Below are 16,652 nucleotides of genomic sequence, written 5' to 3' on the forward strand. Positions count from 1 at the left end.
TAAGGTTCTTCATACACCCATGTTCAAAATTTAAAGAGCACAAAAAATTTTCCATGCGCGTTTCAACCACTCGATCGTTAAGTCATTATGTGATTGATGTGGAGATAATCAAGGGGTGCCACATGGTTAAGGAGATATCTTATTGAGGTGGCGATCAAATTTAACAGAGACCCGCTCCCTAATTCTGTATACTCTGGTGACTTTATATTGCCCCGACCTGCATCGCTCCCGGATCAGGATCATCCCAGCTCCATGCTGTTAGAATGTATACTAAAAGTCTAGTTTTTTATATAAAATATTTATAAGAATCACATTGGTCAAATGTCTACATTTATATTAAGTGTAGTTGTCCATTTAATTTATATTATAGATAACATGGTGTGTGGTGTCACACAGAAGATCATGTTATCAGTTCCTTATAAATTATAAATAGTAGCTCACAACCAAGATGGAATGGGACAAACCATTGGAGTGGTTGTAGTGTAATTTGGTATTAGTTTATCTTGACTATAAAATTATACTAGTACACTATGAGTGTATTGAGCAAGACCATTTGAGATAGTTTCTTTTTATACTAACTACATAAAAGAACAAAACCTCTGTTATTATGGAAGTGTGTACTCTTAATCATGATATAATAACAAGCGCGTATACTTAATATTTATTTCTTTAATTTATCAAAGGGTGAGATTTAGTTCGTTAAATCAATAGGCCCGATAAGTTGGGAAGTGATATTATTTATATGGTGTGTTGTTGATTATAGAATGAAACTGTGTCTTAGTAATCTAGGTTGATGATACCCCCTTAAGGAGCTCATAAGGATTGTTATGTAAACCCTGTAGGTGGACTTAGTCGGACATGACAATAAGGTTGAGTGGTACTACTCTTGGAGATAAATATTAATTAAGTGAGTTGTCAGTAACTTATTTAATTAGTGGACATTCGATATCTTAAACACAGGGAGACTAACGCACTCATGATAAGAAGGAGCCCATATTGTAATATGGGATCGGTGCGGTAGTGCAATAATAACTCTTTAGTGGTATGAGTTATTATTGATGAACTTGACTTGGGTGTTCAGGGCGAACACGGGAAGCTCAAGCTCATCGGGAGACCAAAACCAATTCCTCCTCTCGGTTCCTGTTGTAGCCTCTTATTTATAAAGTCTTATATCCACTTAAAGCCCATCTTCTTACCCATCTTGATGTGGACGGCCAAGCCAAGTTTGGAGCCTAAGGTAGGGCTGGCCAAGCCAAAGATTGGAGCCAAGTTGTGGCCGACCAAGCTTGGAGCCCAAGCTAGGTGGCCGACCACATAAAAATTAAAAGGGTATTTTAAATTTTAAAATATTTTCTTTTTTGTAAGTCATGGTTTTAAAAGAAAGTTTTTAAATTTTAAAATCTTACCTTTTATAGTTTTCTACAAAGGATTAAGAGAGAGGTTTGATATCTTTCCTTATTTGTAGTTAAAAGAAAGATTTTAATTTTTGATAAAACTTTTCTTTTTTGTAACCATCCACATGTTTTTAAAAGAGAGATTTTAATTTATAAAATTTTCCTTTTATAACCAACAAGGGATTTAAAAGAGATTTTTTTTACAAAAATTTCATACCGGAAACAAATAAGGAAGTTTTAATTTTATGTTTAAAACTTTCCTTATTTAGAGCATATGTGTAGGGCCAACCATGACAAGCATTAAAAGGAAGTTTTAATTTTTGTTTTAAACCTTTCCTTTTTAGTTATTGACAAGGAAAATAAGGAAGTTTTAATTATGTTTAAAACTTTCTTTTTTTGCCAAGACCAAGGATTATAAAAGAGATGGAGGGGGTGCCTCATGAGATAACACATCTTCTATTCTTCTCTTCCAATTTATTGGTGGCCGGCCCTATTCCTTTTCTCTTCTCCTTTTGTTTTCTTCCTTGGAGGCCGATGACATCAAGTTTGGTGATCTCTTGGTGGCCGGTTACTTGAAGGAGAAGAAGAAGAGAAGGAAGCTCTCTTGTCTAGCATCTCTTGGAGGTTAGTTGGTGGCTGAAACTTGGAAGCAAAGGAAGAAGCTTGGGTGGATTTCATCTTGGAAGATCATCACCCACACGACGTCCAAGAGAAGGAGAGGAATACAGCAGAAGATCAAGAGGTCTATAAGCTACAAAAGGTATAACTAGTTATTTGTTTCCGCATCATAACTAGTTCATCTTTTTGCATAGATCTCGAAAAATCAAACACAAGAGGTTATCAGTTTTAGGTTATCATTTTGTTATCGATTTTATTTTTCGATTTCATGTGTTCGATATTGTGCTTCTATTGAGGTCTCTGTAGTTAAACCAAGTTTACTGTAAGAAGTTAAATATTCATTTTCTTTGAAAGACTTTGTCTAGGAAGTGGTGGATGATCCCATACCCAAGAAGGTCTAGTGCCTCGCCATGTTTAACCTGGAAGCCGATCTTTGAAATAGATATTTAATTAATTTCTGTAATATGGTTTAACTTATGAAGAACACATCGGTTAAACTTGGAGTAAGAATGTTAAGTTTCGTTTCTAATCCAAGTTTAACTTCTGAAGGGAAATTTGGATTAATAATGTTAAACATTGTTTGCAATCCAAATTTAACTTTAGTATAACACATGGGTAGCTAGGATAGTTCTATGCTTGTACAAATTTTTGTACAAGGGAACTAGAACGGTATTCCGAGTAGCAACCAACACATGCAACCCTGACTCTAAGCATCCCTAACTCCAAGCAACCCAAACTCTATGCAACCCTGGCTCTAAGCATCCCTGACTCCAAGCAACCCTAGCTCCAAGCATCCCTGACTCCAAGCAACTCCAACTCTATGCAACCTTGACTCCACGTTGATCTCGATTCTGAATCCCACCAACTAACTAGAGCAGCACACTAGACTGGTGGCAATTAAGGTGATAAGTCATTATTCGCTGAAGATACGAACAACATAGACATTGCTGCTAGAAGAATATGGGAAACATTGATTATTTAATCCAAGAAAGATGGGCAATGTGGCAATTTATTTCAAGGAACATGGATAACACTAGCATGGATCCCAGGACACTAGGAGCATAGCCACAACCCTATAAAAGGTATCCCACTCCTAAGGCACAGATACGCGCACACACGCATCCACAAACCTTATACTATACTGTTCATCTTATCCTTCTTTCTCCCTCCACCAAAGACTTACTTGAGCGTTAGAGTGGTTGCATTGAGGAACTCCTGACCATCATCCTAACCCTCTCTTTCTAGTGATCTCTTCCTAGACTTTGACAGAGAGCCCTGTTAGTATTAGCCATAAGAGTCAATTATAAGATGATTAGATTTATTGGATTAATGGATATAGATTAGCTTATTGGGTTAATGGTTAATCTAATATGCTAAAATCCAACTCATTAAAGATGACTAATGAAGATTAATTATGCAATGAAGAAGAAAGATCAAAGGGCAAAAACCCTTAGTATTCATTGGATTAATATCCATTAAAGAGTCTAATGGAGCATTAATGAGAGGAAGACCAAAGAGTAAAATCCCTTGGTATTCATTGGATGAATATAAAAGGTTTTTTGCATTTGTATTTTAGATGAGATTGCATCTTCTTCTTCCTCTTAATCTCTTCTCTTGGCCGAACCTTCTAAGTGGTTAGCACCACAAAGTTGGTTCTTCTCCAAGTCATGAGTTCGTGAGATGAACGGAGAACATGTTCGTGTGAATACCATAGAGGTGCAGACATGTGGATCATGTTGAGATCTACATCCGAATTAAAGTTGTTGTCGGGAGTACCGGTTCACGCAATAAAGGTAATGATTCTATCTGACAGAATAGGAAAACATAGTATATGGTATTCGCAAGGATCTCTGGAGGGATCTTTTTCCGTTGTGTTATGTATTATTTTATGCATAAGATCCCTACAATGGTATTAGAGCCACCTATGTATATGTATACTTCATTGTAGATCTATTTTATATGTGATACACATGTGTTTATTATGATTGCATAATTGCATGGGTATTTTTATCGGGAATGAATCCCACAAAAACTTGAACAACAACCTAGCTTGTTATTGGATGTTTGCTCTAATTATCGACAACAAACAACTATTGATCCGTGGATAACTTGTTGCTGGACATTTGCTCTAATTGTGGACATCAAATGGTTGTTAATCCGTGGATAACAATTCATCACAACAACTTGGGGGTTGCTCTAAACGTTGAAAGTAACTTACGTTCAGAATAGCAAGGATTAAGACTTCGAATAGTGGCTACAAGGGTCTTAGGACTGTTGTAGGGTTGTGGCTCATAAATCATGTTCAGTATCATAATAAAATTTATGTCATAGATTTATTACAAATGTTGTATGTCATGGTGCATGGTCATTGATAGGACCTTTGTGTACAGCTAGAGGGGAGTGAATATCCTTTCTTTAATTTTGACCTACAATTTGTTAGTGGAAGCATAAAAGAAGTAATGAAATAGAAAAGCAATAAGAAGGCAAAGCTAACTCCTCGATTTACTTGGTCTCCATCTCCTTGAGGTGACTAATCCAAGGTACATACACACCCAATCAAGCTTCACCATGATCTTCTCCTTTTTGATCCAAGAACGAAGGTGGAGAAACCTTTACAAGATGATCTCTTCCTCTCACAAGATTAAAGATGAGCTTAGGAAGAAGAGATTGAGAGTCTGGAGGCTTGGGGATCACTTGGAGAGCTTAACAGTATTTTTCCATCAGAAGATATTTTCTCTCCAAGCTCTCAAACCTTATATACATGTTGCTAAAAACCCCGACACCAGTCGACTGATGAATCCATCAGTCAACTGGTAGCACCTAACGACTACTATTTCCACCAAATCTACGGGGATTCTGTGTGTCATCAGCCTAACGACATTATACAAGTCGACTGGTGAAAGTACCAGTTGATTGGTAGCTGCAGGATGGGGGAACAGAATGTCTCTATTCGCTCCCAATCGACTAATCAGTTGACTTGACCAGTTGACTGTCATAACCATTAGTTGACTGGTCCTAATTACATACTCTCACTCATCCTCTCCGGAGTTGTCCTTGAAGCCTTCTTCCTCAACCTTCGTCCCTCAGATGTACTCAAGCCCGCGGCTCTTCTTCGTGCCATTCTTCACGTTGCCTTAAAGTCTGCTTCCCTCGGCTTCACTCCCTTGCTCCTTATCTGCGATCCCTCTGATGCACCATCCTTCACCAATCTTCAAGGACCTGAGCCATAAGATGAGACTTTCCAAACTTGTGTATTTCACTAAGTCCTGCATGACTTAAGTACATATTAAAATCAATATGAAACCTAACTTAAACTCTTTGACACACACATCAAAATAATGATCATACCCCATTAATCCTAGGTCGATTGCATCAACAATCTCCCCATTTTGACATGTGACAATATGTTTAAGTTAGACATAAAAATAACTTTGAGAATTATAAACATAGTGTAAATATGAAACATAAAATCTAAGCTCCCTCTTAACATATGCTCTATCACATAAAATCTAAACTCCCCCTTAACATAAACTCTATCACATAATTTTCAAAAAAAAATTTGCTAACTTCAACTTTATTTTTTCTCTCCCTTTGACATACATCAAAATGATAAAGGGAGCAACAATCCCAACCTTCCCTTTAATTCAAAAATACTATCTAAGTGAAAAGGAATTGAGATGAAGATCCTAAAATCAGTGCTTGAAGACACAGTGTTACTACCCAAGTAATCCAACATGTAAACGACTTACACACATGAATAGGCATAATACTAGGTAAACATAGGTGTATACTAAGCACACTTGCACACACAAAAATAAACCAACAGTCAATACATAGGCATAAAAGAGATAGACCTAAAAGTCATACTAATAGGCATAACAATCATACATAGGTATGCATGCAAAGTCAGAAAGATAGATAGTCAAAAAAGATAACATATTGCAACAACATTAAAGGTGTTCAAGATGAAGAAAGGATAAATAAGTCAAAGCCAAAAGGCACCCGACACCACCATGCCTAAGCATCATCACGGGAAGGAGGAGGAGGGCCTTGGTATGCAAGATCCCAGCGCCACATCATCTCGAACATCTCTGTCTGCTGCTGGCGGACACCCCAAAACTCCTCATGGACAAACTCCTCTAAGTGAATGGCCCGCTCTCATAAGGACATATGTGCCGCTCCTGGAGCAGGGGCAGGGACCTCCATCGCATCATCGTTCGAGTCTGAATCATCTTGTCCATGTTTGTGATGCCAAACCATGACGCCCTTACGCTACTCAATTTGTGTCAGAGATATCTGTCGAGGCTCTAACTAATCAAAATCCTTGGACAACTGATGCAATGCACCCCTGGTGAGATCAATCCCTTTAGATATGAAGAAAGATGTCAAGACATGACAAAATGGCATGTATAACTTCCCTTGCACCGGTCTAGAAAAGTGTATGATGGACTTACAGACCTAAAGAGCAACATCAATATCTAAACGTTGCTCCAATGCATATATCATGACTAAATGAGGCAGTCTAATCTTGGCTTGCCCTTTAGTGACTATGGGCAAGATGCATATAATGACAACTTTATAAAAATATAACTAGGGGTTGACATGCGTGTGACATCAAAAATGCACTTAAGTGGAGCCCTGGGAGCATGAAAGTAATGCTAATGAATCATGTCTATAGAGACCTGGGAAACCGACTCAGTGAGGAGCTCATCAACCTGAGGAAAGCATGTGAATGTGCTAGCAGACCTCTTACATCCTAAGAATGATCTCAAAATATCAAGTGCGAATTCAAAGGGTATCCCACTAACAGTAGTGACATATGCTTGACCACCAGTATGACAAGGACGTAGGTTATTATAGAATTCCTTACATAGATCTATATTAACCGTAGTCATGCAATGAAATAACTGATCTAAACCATAATGCACACCTATCTCGATGATGTCGGGGGCAATCTTGGTAAAATAGGAGCGATTTAGATATCGACAACTCATCATTTGAAAGTCGGTATTCTCAAAACGATGTCGGATGGCCTCGGAAGGAAACTGATCTCCCGAAGGTGCTTGAGAGTGCTGCCAAGCGGTACCCTCTCCGACTCTACGTTTTTGCCTAACCCTAAACCATGCAAATGCAAAATGATGTGCCCATTTTGAGCCAAATAAGAAAGAAAACAAACATACAAGATAGATTTAGTCACGAATCAAACAAAGATTGGAAAAGTTGAGGTGGAAAAAACACATTACCTACGCTCCATTTTCCTCTGAATAACAGTTCAAAGAAGTTATTGTTAGAGTGTATACTAAACATCTAGCTTTCTGTATAAACATATAAAAATCACATTGGTCAAATGCCTACATTTATGCTAAGTGTAGTTGTCCATTTAATTTATATTATATATAACATGATGTGAGGAGACACATAGAAGATCATGTTATCAGATTCTTATAAATTATAAACAGTTGCTCACAACCAAGATGAAATGGGACAAACCATTGGAATGGTTGTAGTTAATTAGGTATTAGTTTATCTTGACTAATAAATTACACTAGTACACTATGAGTGTATTGAGTAAGACCATTTGAGGTAGTTTCTTTTTATACAGAATATATAAAAGAACAATACCTTTGTTATTATGGAAGTGCATGCTCTTAATCATGATATAATAATAAGCACATATATTTAATATTTATTTCTTTGATTTATCAAAGGGTGTGATTTAGCTCATTAAATCAATAGGCCGGATAAGTTGGGAAATGATATTATTTATATGGTGTGTTGTTGATTATAAAATGAAATTGTGTCCTAGTAATCTAAGTTGATGATGTCTCCTTGAGAATCTCATAAGGATTGTTATGTAAACTCTGCAGGCGGACCTAGTCCGGCATGACAATAAAATTGAGTGGTACTACTCTTGGAGCTAGATATTAATTAAGTGAGTTGTCAGTAACTCATTTAATTAGTGGCACATTCTATATCTTAAACACAAGGAGATTAATGCACTCATGATAAGAAGGAGCCCATATAGTAATATGGGATTGGTTCGGTAGTACAATAATAACTCTTTAGTGGAATGAGATATTATTGATAAACTTGAGTTGGGTGTTCGGGGCGAACATGGGAAGCTCAAGCTCATCGGGAGACCAAAACCAATTCCTCCTCTCGGTCCCTATTGTAGCCTCTTATTTATAAAGTCTTAGGTCCACCCAAACCCAATTTCTTACCCACCTTAAGGTGGCCGGCCAAGCCAAGCTTGGAACCCAAGCTAAGGCCGACCAAACCAAGGTTAAATGGGTTCAAGTTGTGGCCAGCCCTAACTTGGAGCCCAGGCAAGGGTGGCCGACCACATTGAATTCAAAAGGAAGTTTTATTTTGTAAAAATCTTTCCTTTTATAAATATCCATTAAAAGGATGATTTTAATATAAAACTTTCCTTTTTTAGATCGGTCATAAAAGGAAATAAAAGGAAGTTTTTATTTTGTTGAAAACTTTCCTTTTATGTTGGTTTTAAAAGAAAATTTTAAATTTTAAAATATTTCCTTTTATAGCTTTCTATAAAGGAATAATAGAGAAGAAGAAGAGAAGGAGGTTCTCTTGTCTAGAATCCCTTGGAGGAAAGTTGGTGGCCGAACTTCATCATCTCTTGGAGAAAGGTGGTGGCCGACCCTTATTCTTTCTCTCTTCTCCTTTGTTTTCCCTCTTGGTGGCCGACGGTATATTGGTGTGGAGATCCATTGATGGCCGGTTGCTTGAAGGAGAAGAAGAAGCGAAGGAGGTTCTCTTGTCTAGCATCCCTTGGAGGAAAGTTGGTGGCCGAGTTTTATCATCTCTTGGAGAAAGTTGGTGGCCGAAACTTGAAAGGAAGAAGAAGGCTTGGGTGGATTCTCGTCTTGGTAGTTCATCGCCTACACGACGTCCGAGATAAGAAGAGGAATACAATAGAAGATCAAGAGGTCTATAAGCTACATAAGGTATAACTAGTTATTAGTTTTCACATCATAACTAGTGCATCCTTTTGTATAGATCTTGTAAAACCAAACACAAGAGGTTATCGATTTTAATTATCATTTTTGTTATCGATTTTTTTTCGATTTTATGTTTTGATATTGTGCTTCTATTGAGGTATTCGTAGTTAAACCTAGGTTACTTAAGAAGTTTAAATATCTGATTTCTTTGAAAGGCTTTGTCTAGGTAGTGGTGGATACTCCCATACCCAAGAAGGTCATGTACCTCGCCATGTTTGACCTGGAAGCCGATCCTTGAAATGGATATTTGATCAACTTCTGTAATATGATTTAACTTAAGAAGAGCACATCGGTTAAATTTAGAGTAAGAATGTTAAGTATCGTTTCCAATCTAAATTTAACTTCTGAAGGACAAATTGGATTAATAATGTTAAGTTCTATTTGTAATCCAAGTTGAACTTCAGTAGAGCACAAGGGTAGCTAGGAAAATTCTATGCTTGTACAAAATTTTTGTACAGGGAAACTAGAGCGGTTTCCAGGTATATCAACCAACAATTGATATCAGAGCGAGATTTTAACCTCTATGTGTTTGGTTTTAGTTTAATTATGCACATGTCATACAAATTTTAGGTAGGATAATAGTAGGATGTGCAAATAGATTAACTCTATGGTTGCAGGCTCCAACTATTATAGCCTATTGTGATTGTGTGTGATTGGACCCTCGGACATGTCGAGGGCATTTTATATGTGTGCATGATTGTATGTATTAAATACAACAGGAGCTGTATTAGTTTTAGGATTTTACATTATTGTTCGATCTAGACTCTATGTACATTCCTTTGTGGAATATAGGATCGATATATGTAAAATTCTATTTTTATCGCGGATCGTATCCTTGCGAGGTGTGGCGATATTTGAGGACCAGAGGCGCAGTGAAAAAGAAGCAAGATAGATGCAGCGACTAGACCTAATTGCGGTGGCTAAAGATGACAGCAGCTAGGGTTGGCAACACACGGAGGACAGTGATGGAAGAGGTCATAATAGTTGGAAAATTATTTTTCCATATTTATTGCTTTTATTTGCTGTGATGTGTGTGTGCATGATAAAATCCTCATCTTAAAAAAAAACTAAGTGGGAGAGGGATTAGTAAATAAATTCCACAGTCTCCATTACTAGTTTGTAAGTGATGCAACAAACTTGCGTGTTGGCTTTGAGTGTCTCCCTCCACAACGGATGAGTTTGTTTGCGGATCACTAGATCAAACTTCCTTTATGGATGGTTATAGGAAATTATTTAGGAGCATGTGATCTTCTCTAACTGAAGGGGCACAATCCTATTTAATGGACTAAGTATCAAGTAATATTATACACTTAGGCACATTTAATAGTATCCTCCCCAACGGAGTCACTGCTATTATTTGTGTGACCAAAGGAATACAAACTATTAATTTGTCATAAAGCTAGGTAAAACCCCCTCTTACAAATGTCTGAATTTATATACGTCCACACTAACATGACATACAAAATTCACGGTGTTTGAGGTAATTTTATTTGTCATAAAGTTAGGTTGACAAAATAAAATGGGTAAAACCTCCTCTTCCAAACAATTGAATTTGTATACGTCCACACTAATGTGGCATATAGAATTCATGGGTTTGAAGTAATTTAAGGTTGACAAGATAATTAATGGGTAAGATCCTCCTCTTACAAATGGCTGAATTTGTATACATTCACACTAACGTGGCATACAAAATTCACGATGTTTGAGGTGTTAGTGAATTTAAATGATATTGTTTTGAGGAATCAATATTATTTTAAATTCTAAAGTTTTAACCAAATATTTGATCGAAGACAGACCAACTATTAATTTTATTTGTTATAAAGATAGGTTGACGAGATAATAAAATTAATGGATAAAATCCCCTCTTAATATTTGAATTTGTATACGTCCATACTAACGTGACATACAAAATTCACGAGGATTTTGAGGTGTTGGTCTTGACCAAGTATTTTTGTGATTCTTAGGAATTCAAATATTTTTCAATCCCCTAGCTGTTATACTATAGAATAGACTTAGTAGTCCCAATTCTAATGATTGGAAACAAAACTTGGACACTAAGGTGGACTGTCCTCTCAGAACTGAGAACAATAAAGGTGTATTTTATTCATTAGTTGTTGAAACATGTCTAGTGGTGTTATCTACTGGTACTTGGTATGTAGATACGGGAGCCACTAATCATGTCTGTAATTCATTGTAGGGGTTTCAGGAAATCTAACAACTATATGAAGAGGAAATCACCGTCTACATGGGCACTGCTGCAAAAGAAGCAGCTGTTGTAGTGGAAGATGTTTATCCTCTGATAGGAATAAAATATGTATTTTGAGAAATTATCTTTACGTACCAAGTTTAGAAAGAACTTGATTTCAGTTTCTAAACTATTCAAAGAACTTGATATTCTGTCTCTTTTGATAACAAAGTTGTTATAAAAAAATAGGGAAGTTATCTATTCTGGTATGTTGGTTGGCAATTTATATATTCTAAATCCAAAAACTCCCACGATGCAACAAATGGAAATTAATAACACATCTTCTAACTCTAATAAGATAAAGCAACCTTCGGAAATGAACCAATCATATCTTTGACATCTAAGGCTAGGTCATATTAACTTGAGTAGGATTCAAAGGATAATAGCCGATGAATTTTTGGGTTCATTGGTGGTGGAAAACTTTCCAACCTGCGAGTCTTACTTGGAAGGAAAAATGACCAAGAGGCCTTTTAAGCCTAAGGGGTATAGAGCCAAAGATGTGTTGGAATTGGTTCATTCTGATTTGTGTGGACCTATGACTATCCAGGCAAGATGTGGTTTCGAATATTTCATATCTTTTATAGATGACTATTCGAGATACGAGTACATTTAATTGATGCACCGCAAGTTTAAGTGCTTTGATAAGTTCAAAGAGTACAAGGCTGATGTGGAGAAACGTCAAGGTAAAAATATCAAGATACTACGGTAAGATCATAGTGGCGAGTACCTCTTAAGAGAGTTTGGGAGTCACTTATCAGAAGTCGAGATTCAATCCAAACTGACTGCACCTGGTACAACCCAACAGAATTGTGTGGTAGAACGAAGGAATAGGACTCTTATGAAAATAATTAGATCAATGATGAGTTATTCATAATTACCAAATTCATTTTGAGGATATACTCTAGAAACAGAAGTGAACATAGTACCTTCTAAGTCAGAATCCTCTACTCCCATAGAATCGTAGAATGAGCGTAAGCCTAGTCTGAAGCATATTCGGATTTGGGGTAGTCCAGCATATATGCTGAAGGGAGACACTGAATAGGAGTTCACTTATTTGTGGGTTATCCTAGAGAAACGAAAGGAGGTTTATAGTCCTAAAAATCAGAAGGTCATTGTCAGCACCAATGCTCGATTTTTAGAAGAGGACATGTAATGAACCACAAGCCCATAATTAAATTTGTTCTTAAGGAAATAATAAAGGACACGTCTAATCTAGTACCAATAGTACAAGATGAGATACTACAAGAAACTACAACACGTGTCACAAATGATACACAACTACAGACAGTGCCTCATCGTAGTGGGAGGGTTGTTATGCAACCTGAAAGATTCATATTTTTGGGAGAGTCGTCGGACTTAATCCCAAGTAAACATGAACCTGATCCCCGTACATATGACGAAGCACTCAAGATAAAGATGCAACATCTTGGCAAAGAGCAATGAATTAAAAAAAAAGAATCTATGCATTCTAACAAAGTCTGGGAGCTAGTAGAACCTTCAAATAATGTAAAAGCTATTGGATGTAAATGGATCTACAAAAGAAAAAGAGGGACAGACAGGAAGGTGGAAACCTTCAAAGCAAGGCTTGTTGCGAAGGGGTATACTCAGAAAGAGGGAATTGATTATGAGGAAACCTTTTTGCCAGTAGCTATGCTTAAGTCTATCCGAATACTCTTATCTATTTCTACTCATATGAATTATGAGGTTTGGCAAATGGATGTCAAGACAGCTTTCCTTAACGGAAGTCTTGAAGAAAATATCCATATGTAACAACCAGAGGGGTTTATTGCAAAGGGCAAAGAGCATCTAGTATGTAAGCTCAATCGGTCTATTTATGTACTAAAGCAAGCTTCAAGGTCTTGGAACATTCGATTTAAAGAAGTAATCTAGTCGTATAATTTATTCAGTGTCCGGATGAGTCTTGTGTAAAGAAGAAGTGTGATGGAAACGTGGTGATATTTCTTGTACTATACGTAGATGACATTTTGTTAGTTGGAAACAATATCAAAGTGTAGTTGGAAGTAAGGGTATGGTTGTCCAAGCAATTCTATATGAAGGACTTGGGAGAATGCACACATATTCTCGGGATCAAGGTAATAAGGGATCACAAAAAAAAATGTTGTGCTTATCCCAAGCTTCATATATCGATACTATCCTAGCTCATTTTAGCATGCAAGACTCCAAGAAAGGTTTTCTACCTTTTAGGCATGGAGTATCTTTATCTAAAGAGATGTCTCCGAAGATATCAAAAGAGATAGAAGATATGAAGACAGTTCCTTATGTTTCAGCTGTAGGAAGCCTAATGTATGCTATATTATGCACGAGACCGGATATTTGTTTTGCCGTGGGTATGGTTAGCATATATCAAAGTAATCCAAGACAGGAACATTGGACTGCCGTAAAGCATAGAGATTATATGCTGGTTTACCAAGTAGATGATTTGATCCCTGTGGGTTACACGGATTTTGACTTCCAATCATATAGGGACAATAGTAAGTCGACCTCAGGGTTTTGTGTTTACTTTAGGAGGTAAAGCCATAACAATGGAGGAGTGATAAACATAGATGCTTTTCAGACTCCACCATGGAAGCTAAGTATGTGGTAGCCTCTGAGGCAGCCATAGAAGCTGTATGACTCAGAAACTTCATGATGGACTTATATGTGATTCCTGGTTTGCCCAAAAATTATTACAGTGTAATGTGATAATAAGTGGTGCAGTAGTAAACTCGAAGGAACCACGAGCCCATAAGACAAGTAAACATATAGAGCGCAAGTACCACCCAATATGAAACATCGTATAACGAGGAGAAGTTGTTGTCACCTAGATTGCATCAGATGATAACTTGGGAGATCCTTTCACTAAGGCCCTTAAGGAAAGAGCTTTTGATGGGCATATTAAAGGGTTGAGAATCAGATGTATGGCAGGGTATATGACAGCATAGTCTTTTAGTATAAGTGAGAGATTGTTAGAGTGTATACTAAAAGTCTAGTTTTTTTGTATAAACATATAAGAATCACATTGGTCAAATGCCTACATTTATGCTAAGTGTAGTTGTCTATTTAATTTATATTGTAGATAATATGGTGTGAGGAGACACACAGAAGATCATGTTATCAGATCCTTATAAATTATAAACAGTTGCTCATAACCAAGATGAAATGAGACAAACCATTGGAGTGGTTGTAGTGTAATTAGATATTAGTTTATCTTGACTAATAAATTACACTAGTACACTATGAGTGTATTGAGTAAGACCATTTGAGGTAGTTTCTTTTTATACTGACTTTATAAAAGAACAATACCTCTATTATTATGGAAGTGCATGCTCTTAATCATGATATAATAACAAGCACATATATTTAATATTTATTTCTTTGATTTATCAAAGGGTGCGATTTAGCTCATTAAATCAATAGGTCCGATAAGTTGGGAAATGATATTATTTATATGGTGTGTTGTTGATTATAGAATGAAACTGTGCCCTAGTAATCTAGGTTGATGATGTCCCCTTGAGAAGCTCATAAGGATTGTCATGTAAACCCTACAGGCGGACCTAGTTCGGCATGACAATAAAATTGAGTGGTACTACTCTTGGAGCTAGATATTAATTAAGTGAGTTGTTAGTAACTCATTTAATTAGTAGCACATTCTATATCTTAAACACAGAGATATTAATGCACTCATGATAAGAAGGAGCCCATATAGTAATATGAGATTGGTTCGGTAGTACAATAATAACTCTTTAGTGGAATGAGATATTATTGATGAACTTGAGTTGGGTGTTCGGGGCGAACACGGGAAGCTCAAGCTCATCGGGAGACCAAAATCAATTCCTCCTCTCGTTCCCTATTGTAGCCTCTTTTTTATAAAGTCTTATGTCCACCCAAACCCAATTTCTTACCCACCTTAAGGTGGCCGGCCAAGCCAAGCTTGGAGCCCAAGCTAGGGCCGACCAAACCAAGGTTAGATGGGTTCAAGTTGAGGCCGGCCCTAGCTTAGAGCCCAAGCAAGGGTGGCCGACCACATTGAATTCAAAAGGAAGTTTTATTTTGTAAAAATCTTTCCTTTTATAAAGATCCATTAAAAGGATGATTTTAATATAAAACTTTCCTTTTTTAGATCGGTCATAAAAGGAAATAAAAGGAAGTTTTTATTTTGTTGAAAACTTTCCTTTTATGTTGGTTTTAAAAGAAAGTTTTAAATTTTAAAATATTTCCTTTTATAGCTTTCTATAAAGGAATAATAGAGAAGAAGAAGAGAAGGAGGTTCTCTTGTCTAGCATCCCTTGGAAGAAAGTTGGTGGTCGACCTTCATCATCTCTTAGAGAAAGGTGGTGGCCGACCCTTATTCTTTCACTCTTCTCCTTTGTTTTCCCTCTTGGTGGTCGGCGGTATATTAGTGTGGAGATCCATTGATGGCCGGTTGCTTGAAGGAGAAGAAGAAGAGAAGGAGGTTCTCTTGTCTAGCATCCCTTGGAGGAAAGTTGGTGGCCAAACTTCATCATCTCTTGGAGAAAGTTGGTGGCCAAAACTTGAAAGGAAGAAGAAGGCTTGGGTGGATTCTCGTCTTGGTAGTTCGTCACCCACACGACGTTTGAGATAAGAAGAGGAATACAATAGAAGATCAAGAGGTCTATAAGCTACATAAGGTATAACTAGTTATTAGTTTCCGCATCATAACTAGTGCATCCTTTTAAAACCAAACACAAGAGGTTATCGATTTTAATTATTATTTTTGTTATCAATTTTTTTTTCGATTTCATGTTTTGATATTGTGCTTCTATTGAGGTCTTCGTAGTTAAACCTAGGTTACTTAAGAAGTTTAAATATCTGATTTCTTTGAAAGACTTTGTCTAGGCAGTGGTGGATGCTCCCATACCCAAGAAGGTCATGTGCCTTGCCACGTTTGACCTGGAAGCCGAATCTTGAAATAGATATTTGATCAACTTCTGTAATATGGTTTAACTTAAGAAGAACACATCGGTTAAATTTGGAGTAAGAATGTTAAGCATCGTTTCCAATCTAAATTTAACTTCTGAAGGACAACTTGGATTAATAATGTTAAGTTCTGTTTGTAATCCAAGTTGAACTTCAGTAGAGCACAAGGGTAGCTAGGAAAGTTCTATGCTTGTACAAAATTTTTGTACAGGGGAACTAGGGCGGTCTCCAGGTATAGCAACCAACAGGTATGGTGTGATCCCCAACCCTAGATGCAGATTGACCACTTAACCTTGATTCGGAGCGGAGAACTCATTAAGAGAGGCGAGGGAGAGTAGATTCGAGAGTTTTGAGAGGATTAGTAGGTTAGAGGTCGGAGGAGTCGGGCGAGAGGAGTGGTCGGTGAAAAGTAGCGAGCGGTGGTGAAAACTAGGG

This window comes from Zingiber officinale, chromosome 2A, assembly GCF_018446385.1.
Source record: "Zingiber officinale cultivar Zhangliang chromosome 2A, Zo_v1.1, whole genome shotgun sequence".
Taxonomy (NCBI): domain Eukaryota; kingdom Viridiplantae; phylum Streptophyta; class Magnoliopsida; order Zingiberales; family Zingiberaceae; genus Zingiber; species Zingiber officinale.